The sequence below is a fragment of the Callithrix jacchus genome, chromosome 12 (genome assembly GCF_049354715.1).
Source record: "Callithrix jacchus isolate 240 chromosome 12, calJac240_pri, whole genome shotgun sequence".
NCBI classification, from domain to species: domain Eukaryota; kingdom Metazoa; phylum Chordata; class Mammalia; order Primates; family Cebidae; genus Callithrix; species Callithrix jacchus.
The window spans coordinates 20,195,084-20,208,847 of record NC_133513.1 but is presented as its reverse complement, the minus strand read 5'-3'; the positions used below and the strand labels follow the sequence as shown (position 1 = coordinate 20,208,847).

Sequence of the window (13,764 nt, the reverse complement as noted above, 5' to 3'; positions counted from 1 at the left end):
AGAATAACAAGTGTTGGCAAGGATATGAAGAAAAAGGGGACACTTGTACACTATTGGTAGGAATGTAAATTAGTATAACGATTATGAAAGACCATTATACTAATATGGAGATTCCTCAAAAAACTAAAAAAGAACATCTGTATGATCCAGCCATGCTATTAATGACTGTGTATTTAAAGGACTGAAAGGCCGGGTACAATGGCTTATGCCTGTAATTCCAGTATCTGGAATGAAAGGCTGGGTACAATGGCTTATGCCTGTAATTCCAGTACTTGGAATGAAAGGCCGGGTACAATGGCTTATGCCTGTAATTCCAGTACCTGGAATGAAAGGCTGGGTACAATGGCTTATGCCTGTAATTCCAGTACTTGGAATGAAAGGCCGGGTACAATGGCTTATGCCTGTAATTCCAGTACCTGGAATGAAAGGCTGGGTACAATGGCTTATGCCTATAATTCTAGTACTTGGAAGGCCAAGCTGGGCAGATCATCTCAGGTCTGGGGTTTGAGACCAGCCTGGCTAACATGGCCAAACTCCAGCTTTACTAAAAGTACAAAACTCAGCCGAGCGTGGTGATGTGCACCTGAAATCCCAGCTACTGGGAGGCTGAGGCAGGAGAATCACTTGAACCTGGGAGATGGAGGTTGCAGTGAGCTGAGATCCTGCCACTACACTCTGGCTTGGACAACAGAGTGCGACTCTGTCTCCAAAAAAAAAGGCCAGGTGGGGTGGCTCTTACCTATAATCCCAGCACTTTGGGAGGCTGAGGGAGGTGGATCATGAAGTCAAGAGATCAACACCATACTGGCCAACATTGTGAAATCCCGTCTCTACTAAATATACAAAAAATTAGCTGGGGATGGTGGTGCACGCCTGTAGTCCCAGCTACTTGGGAGGCTGAGGCAGGAGAATTGCTTGAACCTAAGAGGTGGAGGTTGCAGTGAGCCGAGATTGCGCCATTGCACTCCAGCCTGGGTAACAAGAGCGAAACTCCGTCTCAAAAAAAAAAAAATAAATAAAAAAAAAATAAATAAAATAAAGAAAACGAAGTCAGTGTGTTGAAGAGATATCTGCACTCCCATGTTCATTGCAATATTATTAACAATAGACAAGGTATAAATCAACCTAAGTGTCCATCAGTGGATGAGTAAAGTGTGATTTGCATACACAAATGTGGTATATATACTCTTAACCTTAACCCATTTCCTTAAAATGAATTTTTCCTTAAAAAAGGAAGGAAATGCTGTTATTGGTGATAACATGGATGAACCTGGAAAACATTATGTTAAGTGAAATAAATCAGGCACAGAAAGACAAATACCACTTATCTCACATGTGGAATCTAAAAAAGTTGAATTCATTGAAATAGAGAGTAGAATGGTGGCTGCCAGAAGCAAGATGAGGGTGTGCATGAGAGGGTTGGAGAGACATTGGTCAAAAGATACAGAATTTCAGTTAGCAGGAGAAAAAGAGATCTATTGTACATCATCGTGACTAGTTAATAAAAATGTTCTAACCAGAAAATGATATACATTTGATACAATGATAATTAACATTTGCTTGATTTAGTCATTCTACGGTGTATACATATATAAAAAAATCATGTACACCATAAATATACATAATTTTTATTTGTAATAAAGAGAAAAGGGTCTCTTGTAGACATATAGTTGGATCTTGTTTTTTCAACCTATTCGCCTATTCCAAGTCTTTTAATTGGAGAATTTAATCCATTTATACTTAAAGTAATTATTGACAGACAATTTACTTAGTAGGAGTGTAACTTTGAGCCTGTTATTTACCTTTTCTAAATGAGTTTATATTTCTGTGAAATGGGCACAATTAAAGAGGCCACCTCCCGGGACTGGGGTCAGGATTAGTTGAGATAGTCTCAACTAGTGTAAGGCTAGACTAGAATGGTGCTTGACACTCAATGTTAGCTATCTTTTGATCCTGTGAAATAGGGCAACCTGGGTACTCAGGTGGGAAATACTTGCAACCAGAGGACCTGGACTCAAAATTTTGTTCCTACTTGGTTTGACATCTGCATTGCTGCCCCTTCTGAGAGGTTATTTACACTGATCAACCTTGTTTTGCAATTCATGACCCCAGGATTCAGCTAACTGGACAGGAATGGACACCCAATTTGAGGTGAAAAATCCACCAAATAGGGATATTGGGGACTAACTGGAAAATTCAAATGCTTTCTTTTGGAGAATCTGAGTATGAGACACAGAGAAAGGATTAGTAGTCAGTACTGCGGACAGAAACAAAGAGACACACAGAAGAAAAGTTATAAGAGGAAGCTTTGAGTCAGCGGAAGCTACGGGTGAACAGGAGCCATCAACTGACAAGAATTATGTGTCAGCAGAAGCTTGAGTCTTGGCAAAAGCCACAAGTCAGCAGAAACTATGAGACAGAGAGTAGCATAGAGATAGCAGAGGAATAGGCCAAGACCCAGAGATACTGAGTCACTATCATGGTGGAGCCCAGAGGACAGAGCTAGGATGGTCCCATGACTTACAGAGCTGCTGTCAGCGTCAAGTGTAACCTAAAGATGTTCCAGCCTCTGTCAGCCCCGATTGGGTGGTGAGACTTTGGCCTTCCTGCTCTCATAATGTAACCTGAGAATGTTTCTCTTGCCAACTTACAAGAATCTGACACACCATCCACATCAAACTATCAGACTCCTCTGAGACTCAGTTTTCTTGCCTGTGAAATGGGGATGGCCAGATATACAAGCTGAATGGGTTGCGAAAGCTAGATCCAATTACATTCTGTCTACAAGAGACCCATTTTACTTTTTTCTTACAAATAAAAATTATATATATTTATGGTATACATGATATTTTGATGTATGTATACAGCATGGAATGACTAACTCAAGCTCACTAACGTGCATGTTACCTTGTATACCTGCTTTGGGCAGCTTAGCACCCATTTTTTGGGGATACCAGCCTTTATTTGACATCTGCCAGTAACAGGATTCCACCTCTAAGGTGGCCACACAATCCAGGCTGGGCCCATCAGCCTCATTGTAGAAATCTGCCTTTAGGTCAGGAAGTGGAAACCCTGAGAGAGTTCCTGGGTTCTTCTGCCAGGGATATTCTTTTTTTTTTTTTTTGAGATGGAGTTTTGCTCTTGTTACCCAGGCTGGAGTGCAATGGCGTGATCTCGGCTCACCACAACCTCCGCCTCCTGGGTTCAGGCAATTCTCCTGCCTCAGCCTCCTGAGTAGCTGGGATTACAGGCACGCACCACCATGCCCAGCTAATTTTTTAGTAGAGGCGGGGTTTCACCATGTTGACCAGGATGGTCTCGATCTCTTGACCTCGTGATCCACCCGCCTCGGCCTCCCAAAGTGCTGGGATTACAGGCGTGAGCACCGCGCCCGGCCCTGCCTGGGATACTCTAAGCTCTCCAGGCTTCTGTGTTTTCTAAGGCCAGTTTATTCAACTCTTTTTTCTTTTCTTCTTCTTTTTTTTTTTTTTTAGAGTTGAGAATTTTATTTTATTTTATTTTTGTGCTATACTATTCCTTTTTTTTGTTGTTATTGTTATACTTTAAGTTCTGGGGCACATTCGCAGATAATGCAGGATTGTTACATAGGTATACACATGCCATGGTGGTTTGCCGCATCCATCCCCCTGTCAGCTATATTAGGTATATCTCCTAGTGTTATCCCTCCCTAATCTCCCCAACCCCTGCTATCCCTCCCCAACCCCCCACCCCTCAACAGGCCCGGGTGTGTGATGTTCCCCTCCCTCAACTCTCTACAACTCTTTTTTCTTTTGGAGAATTTCTGAATAGTCATCCCTTGGTATCCATAGGGGACTGGTTTCAGGGCTTCCCATGGCTACCGACCCCATATGTGCTCAAGTCACTCATGTGGAATGATGCAGTCCTTGCATTTAGCTGTGCATATCCTCCTGTATACTTTATTTTTATTTGTTATTATTATTTTTTTGAGACGGAGTCTCACCTTGTCACCCAGAGTGGAGTGCAGTAGCACAGTCTTGGCTTACTTCAACCTCTGCCTCAGCCGGGTTCAAGTGCTTCTCATGCCTCAGCCTCTTGAGTAACTGGCACTTTTGTATTTTTAGTACAGACGAGGTTTCACCATGTTGGTCAGGCTGGTCTTGAACTCCTGACCTCAAGTGATCCACCCACCTCAGCCTCCCAAAGTGCTGGGATTACAGGTGCGAGTCACCATGCCTGGCCCTTCTGTATAGATTAGATCATCTCTAGATTGCTTATAAAAACAAATACAATGTAAATAGTTGCTATACTGTATCATTCAGGGAATCATGACAAGAAAGAAGTCTGTGTTTAGTACAGATGCTTTTTGTTCTCTATTTAAAAAATATGTATATATATGTATTTTACAGAGGCAGGGCCTTGCTATTTTGCTCAGACTAGTCTTGAACTTCTGGCCTCAAGCAATTCTCCTGCCCCAGCCTGCCAAAGTGCTGGGATTACAGGCATGAGCCACTGCGCCCAGCCTTCCTGAATATTTTTATTTTTTTGAGACTGAGTCTCATTCTGTTTCACAGGCTAGAGTGCAGTTGTGTGATCTCGGCTCACTGCAACCTCCGCCTCCCAGGTTCAAGCAATTCTCATGGCTTAGCCTCCCGAGTAGCTGGGATCACAGGCTCCTTCCACCACACCCAGCTAATTTTTGCATTTTTTAGTAGAGACGAGGATTCACCATGTTGGTCAGGTTGCTCTTGAACTTCCGACCTTAAGTGATCCTCCTGTCTTGGCCTCCCAAAATGTTGGTATTACAGGCATGAGTCACTGTGCGCTCCTGTATATATTCTTAGCCTCGGTTGGTTGAATTAATAGATGCGGGACCCACAGAGGCAGAGGGCCAAATGTAGCCTTCCTACAGATCTTTTTTTCTTGTTAAAGTAATAACCCTAGCTAGACCCACACCTCACAGAACTGCTGTGAAGTGACATAAGCCAGGACTTATGTGGAAAAGCTTCGTAAATGATTTAAATGAATCTTCTGGCTGGGAGCGGTGGCTCATGTCTGTAATCCCAGCACTTTGGGAGGCCGAGATGGGTGGATTACCTGAGGTCAGGAGTTCGACACCATCCTGGTCAACATGGTGACACCCCATCCCTACTAAAAATACAAAAATTAGCCGGGTGTGGTGGCGCATGCCTGTAATCCCAGCTACTGAGGAGGCTGAGGCAGGAGAATTGCTTGAACCCGGGGAGGCGGAGGTTGCAGTGAGTGAAGATCACGCCACTGCACTCCAGCCTGGGGGACAAGAGTGAAACTCAGTCTCAAAAATTAAAAAAGGAATCTTCTGGCCTGTGTTTCAGTTGAACAAAATGAGGTCTAGAGAGGGGAGAAGTGAGGGGCTCCAGGTGACACGGGCGGTCTGGGGTGAAAGGGGAATGGGGGCGATGTGACCTCCAGGCGGGTGCTCTTTCGCACGTCCTGATGGTTCCCTACCCTTCCTTAACTCCGCTCCCCTTCCTTCCTTCCCTCCACTTTCTCCCCTCCCCTACCTTCCTTCCCCCCTTCCCTCTTCCCTCCCCTTCCTCCCCTCCCTTTCCTTCCTTTCCTTTCCCTTCCTTCCCTCCACTTCCTTCCCTCCCCTTCCCTCTTCCCTCCCCTCGCCTTCCTCCCTCCCCTTTCTTCCTTCCCTCCCCTCCCCTTCCTACCCTCGCCTTCCCTCTTCCTTTCTCTTCCTTTCCTTCCCCTCCCCTCCCCTTCCCTTCCCTGCTCTCCCCGATGTGCCTGCATTCCCTACCTAACAGTACTGGGCTCTGAGAACCAGAACTAGCCCACTGTGTTCATCCTTTGAAGGAAGATTCTCAGCCGAAACCAGATCCCAGTTTCCCGTGGGCTTTGACGAGTCCTTGCCAAACACTGTGAGTGCTGCCGTTCCTCTTTCTGAATCAGGTGAGATTGTGACGCTGCCCTGAATCGAAGTCAAATGGGGGCTCTTCTCTGCAGTACCACAGAACTACCTGTAGGTGGCAGGGTAGGACTGCAAATGTCCTGGAATATTGGTCCCTGAGCGCAAGCCCAGATGAGCTGGGGTACAGCATTTGCTTGCGGTGGGGAAGAGGAGAACGCGGGAGGGAGGAGGAAGGAAAGCGGGAGTGTTGCCAGTCTTGAGGCAAAAGAGAGTTGACTTGAGGGCTGGAGGACAGGAATAGTTGGTGTACCTCATCTGTCTATCTCTCCATCCACCCATCCAGCTACCTACCCAACTACCCTCCATCCATCCACCTATCCTCCATTCACCCACCCGCCCATCCATCTACCCATCTACACATCCACACATCCATCCAACCACCCATCTACCCATCTACCATCCACACATCCATCCAATCATCCATCTATCCATCTACCCATCTATTGACCCATCCACCCATCCTCACATACATCCATCTAACCACCCGTCTATCGATGTGTTCATCCATCCATCCATCCACCAATCCACCCATCCATGCAACAAATACTTTTAAGCACTTGTGCCAGTATGCATATACATACACACATATCTATGCACACACATACATACACACTGATATATCACACACATGCATACACACACACACAGAATAACCAGCACTGCCTTTTGTTGAGTGTCAACGTTGCTTTTCTCTCTCCAGCTGGTAGTGCGGATTTCTGGGCCTGTCTGTGGTTCCCATTACTAGCACCCCATTCCCAATATTATTCCTTGCTCCTTTACTTCTGTGCAAAGCAGATGTCATCTGGGGCCCATTTTGCCTCTTACGATTTCAATAAAATTTCCTCCAATGTCCTTCCTCCTCCTCTACCCCATTCCTGAGGTGGTCTCAAGTCCTTGCTGGAATTTCTGCCAACTCCTGACTTTTTTGCCTCTAGAGCTCTGGCTCCTAATAAGATATTTCTGACTTGCAGTATATCATATTTTGAAAATTTGTTATTATTGGCCAGGCGCGGCGGCTCATGCCTGTAATCCCAGCACTTTGGGAGGCTGAGGCAGGTGGATCACCTGAGGTCAGGAGTTTGAGACCAGGCTGGCCAACATGGCAAAACCCCATCTCTTCTAAAAATTACAAAAATTAGCCATGTGTGGTGTTGCATGCCTGTAATCCCAGCTGCTTGGGAGGCTGAGGTGGGAGAATCACTTGAATCTGGGAGGTGGAGGTTGCAGTGAGCCAAGATGTCGCCACTGCACTCCAGCCTGGGTGACAGAGCAAGACTCTTGTCTCAAAAACAGTCTTATTTCCACTTCTTAGTCTACAAACTATACTCGTCAATGGATGTTTTTTAAATTAAAATTAATTGTTTTTACAGCAGTAACAACCACAAAAACATTTATTCACAGTAGTCACACTAGACCTGTGTGAGTTTAGCAGACTCCAAGAAAGTTTTTGGGAGGTGTCCTGGGAGGGAACACGCTTCAGACACCTGACTTTGGCACCTCTCTGCTCACCCATCTCCCACCTCCTCCCTCCAGGGCGCCTTCTTCCTCCCTCTGTTATGTCAGCCTTATCCTTGGGGGACTAGGGATTCTTTAATCTCTTGGACATTTATGTGGGGCGATTGGACCCATGGGCTCTGAAGTTAGATGTTTGACCTGCGAAAGTGGGAAAATGGGGGAGAAAGAACAGTTTGGGAAAGAAAAGATGTCAGGAATTGGCAGGTTGAGTGGTGGGACGCCAAGTTACACATCCATGTAGCTAGGTCTGACACTCAGGGGAGAAGCCAGGGCAGGGGACACAGATGCGGGAGCCTGTCACCACGATGAGGGTTCTGCAGCCTTGGGAGTGGATCCACCTGTCAGGAAGTAGGTACCCTCTTGACCTCCAGGTCCTGGCACACACGGCGCCTTCACTCTCCCTTTGCAGTTCCTTGGCTTCCTTTGGACGCTTTCTGCAACCCCCTGGGCCGGGTTAGTTGCCTTTGTTGAAACAGAGTAAGAGGTCTGACCTCAGGCAAAAGTGCTTCCTTTCCATTTTCTCTTTTTTTTTTTTTTTTTTAATTTTTTATTGGATTATAGGTTTTGGGGTACATGAGCAAAGCATGCAAGACAGTTGCGTAGGTACACACATGGCAGTGTGCTTTGCTCCATTTTCTCTTTTTCTCTTTCTTTCTCTCTCTGTCTCCTCTCTCTCTCTCTCTTTCTTTTTGAGGGAGTCTCACTGTGTCGCCCAGGCTGGGGTGCAGTAGCATGATCTCCAGCTTACTGCAGCCTCCGCCTCCTGGGCTTTACAGATCCTCCTGCCTCAGCCTCTCAGTAGCTGGGATTGCAGGTGTGCACCACCAGGCCCAGCTAATTTTGTATTTTTAGTAGAGACGGGGTTTAGTATTTTAGTAGAGACGGGGTTTCACCATATTGGCCAGGCTGGTCTCGAACTCCTGACCTCAGGTGATCCACCTGCCTCAGCCTCCCAAAGTGCTGGGATTACATGCATAAGCCAACACGCCCGAGCAGTGCTTCCTTTCCCTTTTTATTATTATTTATTTGACTCTTACGCTGTTGCCCAGGCTGGAATGCAATGGCGCCATCTCGGCTCACTGCAACCTCCACCTCCTGGGTTCAAGCAATTCTCTTGCTTCCGCCTCCCAAGTAGCTGGGATAACAGGTGCCCTCCACCACATCTGGCTAATTTTTGTATTTTTAGTGGAGACAGGGTTTTACCATGTTGGCCAGGCTGGTCTCGAACTCCTGACCTTGTGATCCGCCCGCCCCTGCCTCCCAAAGTGCTGGGATTACAGGCGTGAGCCACTTTGCCCCAGCTGTACTTCCTTTTTTTTCCATGCCTCTGAGGCAGGCTGGTTTGAGGATGGTGCATCAGAAAGACAATAGCCCTTTGCTTCTCTCTTGCTCCCTCGATTAGTCTAGATCAGGTTGTAAAGGACCTACCCACAGGCCCTGGAGCCTGTTAGCAGCCCTCTTTCAACAAGGCTTGCGGAAGAGGTGAAGGCTGTTTATCTCCCCTCATCTGCTGTGTAAAATCTAGGAATTTTGAGGTCTGATTAGGGGCAATGAGGGTTTTTTAAATGGCCCATTAGGCTATCAAATATGAGACCCAGACGTGAATATGGAGTTGTGGTTTGAAAAGGCAGCTCAGAGGTCGGGCTCGGTGGTTCATGCCTGTAATCCCAGCACTTTGGGAGGACAAGGTGGGCAGATTACAAGGTCAGGAGTTCGAGACCAGCCTGGGCGACATGATGAAACCCCATCTCTACTAAAAATACACAATTTAGCCAGATGTGGTGGCAGGTGCCTGTTATCCCGGCTACTTAGGAGACTGAGGCAGGAGAATTGCTTTAACCCAGGAGGCAGAGGTTGCAGTGAGTCAAGATCTCACCACTGCACTCCAGCCTGGCGACAGAGCAAGACTCTGTCTCAAAACAACAACAACAAAAAAGGGCAGCTCAGAGAGGTTAAGTGTCTTGCCTGAGGCCACACAGCTAACTAAGAAAGAGCTGAGAATTGAACCCATGTGTGTCTGACCTGGTTCTGGGCTCTTTTCTGAACAGGATTCATCCAGCCTCACATACTCAGTGTAGAAGAGAGGTAGTGGGAGAGGAGCACTGCAGAGAGAGGAGCCTGATTCATGGGGCTGCAAGCTGGTCCTGGGTCCCATGGGGCCTTGGGGTGAGGAAGTGGCAGGGACTACCACCAAACTGAGAAGCGGATCCAAGCTGACTGGGGGAGAGGACCCTGGCTGTGGGTGCCCATCTGCCAGCTTGTATGAAGGAGCAGGTGGGGGAGGTGGGAGAGGGGAAGTGATGCTTATGTGGGACCACAGGAAACTCTAGATTTTGGTCAGTAGTTGGAAAGTACCAGCAATTTCTCTTTCAACTGAAAACCAGAAGGAGGTCAGGTCTGTCTTTCCTTCCTTCCCTCCCTCCCTCCCTCCCTCCCTCCCTCCCTCCCTCCCTCCCTCCCTTCCTTCCTTCCTTCCTTCCCTCCCTCCTTCCTTCTCTCTCTCTCTCTCTCTCTCTCTCTCTCTCTCTCTCTTTCTTTCTTTCTTCTGTTTCACTCTGGCACCCAGGCTGGAGTGTGTAGTGGCACCATCTTGGCTCACTGCAACCTCTGCCTCCTGGGTTCAAGTGATTCCCCTGCCTCAGCCGCCTGAGTAGCTGGGACTACAGGCACACACCACCATGTCTGGCTAATTTTCCGCATTTTAGTAGAGACAGGGTTTCAGCATGTTGGCCAGGATGGTCTTGATCTGCCCACCTTGGCCTCCCAAAGTGTTAGAATTACAGGTGTGAGCCACCATGTCCAGTCAGGTTTTTCTTTTTAATGCAGAATTTGCAAAGGAAACAGGGATTTGCAGTGAGGCTGGAAGTCGAGAATCTGAGTGATATCCCCGAGAGAAAGGCTTTACATTCATGTGGAGTGGGTCAGAGCACCTTGAGTTGAGCTGATGAACAGCCACAGGATGGCACCAGGTTGTCACGACATGGAGAGAAGGGGATGAGGCAGTGGTTTGGCCACTGTGTCCTGTTTCCCAAAGAACAGAGAGTGTGACAGCCAGTTAGTGCCAGCAGGACTCCATCTCAGGGCAGGACCTACTTCACGGGACTACACAGAAAGAAGGAAAGCCAGGTTAGGCATGTTGGCTCATGCCTGTAATCCCAGCACTTTGGGAGGCTGGGATGAGCGGATCCCTAGAAGCCAGGAATTCAAGACCAGCCTGGGCAACATAGCGAGACGCCTGTCTCTACAAAATATAAAAAAGTTAGCTGGGCTGGGCGCAGTGGCTCACACCTGTAATCTCAGCATTTTGGGAGGCTGAGGTGGGTGGATCTTCTGTTTCACTCTGTCACCCAGGCTGGAGTGTGTAGTGGCCTGTAGTCCCAGCTACTCAGGCTTGAGACCAACCTGGCTGACATGGTGAAACCTTGTCTCTACTAAAAATACAAAAATTAGCCAGGTATGGTGGCGTGCGCCTGTAATCCCAGCTACTTGGGAGGCTGAGGCAGGAGATTTGCTTGAACCCAGGAGCTGGAGGTTGCAGTGAGCAGAGATTATGCCACTGCACTCCAGCCTGGGTGACAGAGCAAGACTCCATCTCAAAAAAAAAAAAAAAAGTTGGCTAGGTGAGGGGGTCACACCTGTAATCCCAGCACTTGGGAAGGTCACTTTGGTGGAGTACTTCAGCCTAGGAGTTTGAGACCAGCCTGGGCAACATAACGAGACTCCATCTTTACAAAAAATAAGAGAACAAAACCAAAGACGGAAGGAGTGGTTTGGAGCTACGCAGGTGTCGCTCTGGGCTCTGACAACCTCTGAGTGGATAGCCTGAAGTAGCACCATTCTCTTTGAGTTTCCGTTTCTGCATCTAAACTGGAGATGAAAAGACCTCCCTTGCTGGGGTGTTGTATAGTTACTTGTGTGCCGAGCCCAGGGTAGGTGTGTAATAAATGAGTAAATGGATGCTAAATTCAACACGCATTTATGGAGTGGTGAGTTTGTGTCAGCCGTGACTCTGGGGATGCAGCTGGAATCAAACAAACCCCAGTCTTTGATTTTGAGGAGCTCACTTCCTGGTGGAAGAGACAGGAAGTAGCTGCGTGAGGTGGCTCACAGCTGGAATCCCAGCACTTTGGGAGGCCGAGGCAGGCTGATCACCTGAGGTCAGGAGTTTGAGACCAGCCTGGCCAACATGGTGAAACCTCATCTCGACTAAAAATACAAAAATTAGCCAGGTGTGGTGGCAGGCACCTGTAATCCCAGCTACTTGGGAGGCTGAGGCAGGAGAATCGCTTGAACCTGGGAGGCAGAGTTTACAGTGAGCTGAGATAGAGCCACTGCACTCCAGCCTGGGTGACAGAGCGAAACTCCATCTCAAATAAAATAAAATAAAATAAAATAAAAGAGACAGGAAGTAAGTGAGACAGATAAGATCAACACAGAGCATGCTAAACAGAAAATAGGAAAGACGTACTATTCAGTGTTGGGGTGGAGTGATTAATATTTCAGAAAGGGTGGCCTGGGAAGGGCTCATTGAGAAGCTGACTGTTGAATAAAGATTGGAAGGAATTAGGCAACCAGCTCTGTAGATCTCTGGGAGAGGAGAATTCCAGGCAGAGGGGACAGTCAGTGCAAAGACCCTTAGGCCAGAGCATACGTGGGGTGTTAAGAAGCAGAGTGAGTGCCACTGTGCCGGGAGCCCAGTGAGAAGGGAGAAGACTGTAGGGGATGAACTCATAGAGGTAATGACGAGTGGCACAGGGTTCTCAGGGCCTTAGAAGGCTGTGAGAAGGATTTTGGCGTTTTTTTCTGGGTGAGAGGGGAGCCAGTGCAGGAATTTGAGCAGAGGAGTGGTGTATTAGGGTTCTCTAGAGAAAGGGAACCAACAGGATATACGCCTGTCTATACTGGTTAATTAATTAATTTTGAGACTGAATTTTCCTATGTTACCCAGGCCGGAGTGCAGTGGCGTGATCTCGGCTCACTGCAATCTCCACTTCCCAGATTTAAGCGAATCTTGTGCTTCAGCCTCCCGAGTTGCTGGGATTACAGGGGCCCAGCACCAAACCTGGCAAATTTTTGTATTTTTAGTAGAGACAGGGTTTCGCCATGTTGGCCAGGCTGGCTCGAGCTCCTGATCTCAGGTGATTCGCTCACCTCGGCCTCCCGAAGTGTTGGGATTACAGGTGTGAGCCACCATGCTCAGCCAGTTTTTGGCTTTAGCACCTTAAAGAATGGGGTTGCCATTGACTGAGAAGGGAGTATCAGCAGTAAGGCGGACACGCTGAACATGAGAAATCTAAGCCCTGGGGGAGATGTGGAGGTAGCAGGTGGATGCCCATGCCCAGCAGAGCAGTCTGGCCAGACCCCTGGATTCGGGAGCTGTCCTTAGCACCTGCCTGTCTGTCTGCATCATTACATCAATAGCAGCTCTTGGTTGCAAGCAACAGAAAATTTGGCTGCAGGGCGGGCATGGTGGCTAACCCTCTTTTCCCAGCACTTTGGGAGGCCGAGGTGGGTAGATCACCTGAGGTCAGGAGTTCGAGACCAGCCTGGCCAACATGGTGAAACCCCATCTCTACTAAAACTACAAAAATTAACTGGGTGTGGTGGCATGCACCTGTAATCCCAGCTACTCAGGAGGCTGAGGCAAGATAATCACTTGAACCCAGGAGGCGGAGGTTGCGGTGAGCTGGGATTACCTGGGACTCTTGCCCTTGCTCTCTCCTGTGCTCTCCACAGACATTCCCATGACTTGCTCCCTTACTGCCTTCAGGCTTCTATCTGTGCTTTTTTGTTTGTTTGTTTTTGAGATGGAGTCTCACTCTGTTGCCCAGGCTGGAGTGCAGTGTCGTGATCCCGCCTCACTGCAACTTCTGTCTCTTGGGTTCAAGTGATCTCTTCCTCCCTCCCTCCCTCCTGCCTCAGCCTCCTGAGTAGCTGGGATTACAAGTGCGTGCCTCCATGCCCAGCTAATTTTTGATTTTAGTAGAGACAGGATTTCACCATGTTGGCCAGGCTAGTTTTGAACTCCTGACCTCAAGCGATCTGCCTGCCTCGGCCTCCCAAAGTGCTGCAATTACAGGCATGAGCCACTGCACCTTTTCTCAAATATGACCTTTTCTCAAATTTGACCTTCTCATCGAGATATCCCTGATGGTGCCACTTACATTTGCAATGCTCCCTCTCTCTCATCCCCTCCCAGGAATGTTGCTGCTGCTGATAATCAGGATGATCATCTTCATACTACTTATTTCTATTTCCTGTTTATTTTCTTCCTCCACGTGGGTGGGGGTTTCTGAAACAGGCATTCAGTA

The 13,764-nt window shown here is 47.8% G+C and overlaps 1 long non-coding RNA gene across 1 annotated transcript in view; it reads left to right on the top strand.

The window, feature by feature from the left end:
• The first annotated feature begins 5,655 nt into the window (after nt 1–5,655).
• Nucleotides 5,656–13,764, top strand: part of LOC118146205 (uncharacterized) — a 41,699-nt gene continuing 33,590 nt past the window's right edge. The window contains exon 1 of the long non-coding RNA XR_004731747.3: nt 5,656–5,919. This is a non-coding gene — a long non-coding RNA (uncharacterized LOC118146205). The remainder of the gene's footprint in view (nt 5,920–13,764) is intronic.